Genomic DNA, 3,245 nt, shown 5'->3' with positions numbered 1-3,245 from the left:
ATATAAAATAATTAGTACACAAAGCTGCCTTAGTTTTTAAGAATATTATTCAGAAATATTTCTACACAATATTTTTGATCATGTTTCTTTTTCCTCCCCCAACTCCTCCCAGATACATTCCACATCCCTACCCACCGAACATCATGGTTTTCTTTCTCTTGCTCAACAAACAAATCAAAAAGCAATGGTTTTAAAAAACTGCACATTATGCACAATAATATCATCCTCAGAAAAACATTCTAGAGATAAAAACTTACCTTCTTGTGAGAACACAGCATGGGGCCAAGTTAAATACATGGTTGATGTACAATGAGCATTATTACACCTAATTTGGTGACCTTTCTCCAGAGGTTTCTGGGTAAGATTGTTAAACTCTTATTCTATACTACAGATTTCACCAGACTGAAACAAAGTAAAAAAAAAAAATCTTAAAAATAGCCAAAGAAGTGTGTGACTCCAAAGGGGTAGTTGGCTGTTCCAAACTTCCTTTAACCTGGCCCATTCTGCTGGAGAACTATTGGACAGACAGTGGAAACTCTCGCTCTCTCAGTTATTTCTTACCCATCAACAGCCCAGACTATGTTTACAGCATAAGATGTGGTGAATTTTCACTAAGGACTGTCCCAGATCTCTGGGATTACTAATGTCTTTCCCCATTCTCATTACTCTCTCAATATTAGATGGTTGCGTTATTAAGATCCGGTAATCACCTGGCCCTTTGCTGTTAGCTGATGTTAATGCACAGATACCATATGGTATATTTGTCCTGATCTCCAAAGGTGAATTCCTGAACCTGGGTTGAAATATTCTTTTTTTTTTTTTCAGGATTTTCTGGATGATTGCCTCCTCATGTCTCTGCTTAATTTTCTTTGTGTGGATACAATCATATGAACAAACACACGGGAATTGGGAGGTTTCTGATCATAGTTGTCAGTAAGTTGAGCATCCAAGGGATTGCATGTAGGTCTATGGGAATTTTTAATCCTTCTCAGTCTGTCATTAATGAAAGGGACCCGAGAGACAGATTGGGAGTGACCCGGGGTTAAAGGGCTGGAGGTTAAGCCTTTTAGCCATGAGTCTCAGGTTTGAATCTCATCTAAGCTCAGAATAAACAAGAGCTAGTGCTATTTGATATTAGTTTGGTGACCCATGTGAAATGAATTAGTGATCTTGTGTTTGTTTTGGTGGGCAGGTGTCCTCACATAGCCAAAGCTAATAGCCTCAGCAGAAGAGCCCAACAACCTACAGGACTGGAAAGAAGTGGACCCTTAAATGTTCTCATGTCCTGTTAGAATTGTTGTTCAGAAATGGGGAAAAGCCAAGGTTTCAAATTCCATATGCTCAGCGTGTAGGAAAGTCATGTGAATAAGCTCTCTCAAGAGAGAGTTAATATCCTTGGTTTCTCTCACCTCCATTCCCCCTTGCTGGGTAGTTGTCATGGAATCTATGCTTGAGAAAGAAATAGTTGACTGTTTATCCTCAAATGATGAGGACAACTCCTAGGTATCAAATTTGACACCTTCATGGTAGAAGAATTAAAAGCTTGGTAAATGGAAAATGAAAAGGAGTATGCTAGTTGCCATGACAGAAATCAACTATGACAAGGACATTAGCACTGTTTTGTAAAGTAAGACACATAAAAATGCATAAAATGCTAAGTAGAGACAAAAGCAAAATATTTATCACCCAACATAAGATGACTCTTCTAATTATTTTGTGAATTGAAACACTTTTTATACAATATATTCTGATTGTGCTTCCTCCTCCAACTCCTCTAAGATCCTCCCTAGCTCTCTACCAATCAAATTTTATGTTCTCTCTCTCTCTCTCTCTGAACATATGAACACTCAGAGACCGTGTCTTGTTTTGTCTGTAAGATATTATTTTTCCTCGGAGTCATCCATCACCTCTGACTCGTCCAATCTTTCTGCCTCCTCTGCTATATAGATTGAAAGGAAGGGTTTGATTTAGACATCCTACATAGAAATGCGTTCTCCAAAGTATCTCAACCTTTGCCCATTATCCAGTTGTGGGATTTTAGAGTAATCAACCACTTTTTCATGGATTTTAAGCCTACTCCATGAGATAGAACCTATACCTTGCAGGTTTAAAGTGATCAAGACCTAAGACCAATTAAGTCAGACGCTTAGGGAAAAGCAAATACTATTAACCTGCAAAAACAACACAGCATTAAAATGACTTTTAATGACATACTGCCATACCCATAGATTGGTGCCTTGCTCAATCCACATCAGAGATGCTTCTTCTTGGAGTAGATGGGATTTAACACAGGATGGCTTTACAGAACATGGTTAATTGTAATTTTGTTCATATCATTAAAAAGAATCCAGTATTTAGCTTTAGCTAGCATTTAAAGACATGTTTTATTTTCCCTTTTCTCCCTTTTTTTCTGGTATGTTTGTGTGTGGTGATCTCCTAAACTTGTGTGAATTTGAACTTCATGAATTTATACCCGTGTTGTAGAGAAGTCATGTTTGTCTCCCTAGACCTTTCAGATGGAGTTCTTTTTAAATAAATTAATCAGTCAGTGGTGAATAACACCCTGTGGTACAGTTCTTTTTAAAGTCAAGTCCAAGAAAAATTATGAAAAATTTATGAAACCTGTTCATTCAATAATTTGGTTTGTTTTAAAATGTCTTACTTTTGGTTTTAACTTCACTGTAACAGATCTAGAAGTGTAATATCATTCATTTTTCTCAGTTTGAGAATGGTTTGTGGTATTATTATACATTATTTTCAGTAGGTAATAGTGTCTCTTCTATGATTAAATATAAAAACTGAGCCTTATAAAATTGCCTAGTTCAAAGAGAACATAAGTTTCATATAGATTAACATCAGTACTTAAAATTTTGCCTTAAAGAATGGAAATCCAGGTTGGGGAGATGACTTGATAATTTAAGAGCTTATATATACAAGCAAGAAAACCTAATTTCAGATCTCCAAAACCCACATAAGGGCAAGGTGGGTGTAGTATCCCATCATTCATTCTAGTCTCCAAAAATGGGAGTCAGAATCACAGTAGCATAATAGCTGTAATGGTAGCTGTACTGGTCTGCTCTAGGGTTATTGAGAGACTCTGTCTCAAAGAGTAAGGTTGGGAGAAGAGCTGACAAAGATTTGTGGCCCTTGGGCTCCCAAATGTGTGCACCCACATTTGCAAGTACATTCACATTACAGCAATGTGAATTCATATACACATGGTGTAGTAATAGGGGTGCGGGGCT

This window comes from Microtus oregoni, unplaced genomic scaffold, assembly GCF_018167655.1.
Source record: "Microtus oregoni isolate MIOR12 unplaced genomic scaffold, Mior012 000030F_ref0000283, whole genome shotgun sequence".
In the NCBI taxonomy this organism is placed as follows: domain Eukaryota; kingdom Metazoa; phylum Chordata; class Mammalia; order Rodentia; family Cricetidae; genus Microtus; species Microtus oregoni.
This window is presented reverse-complemented; position numbering follows the sequence as displayed.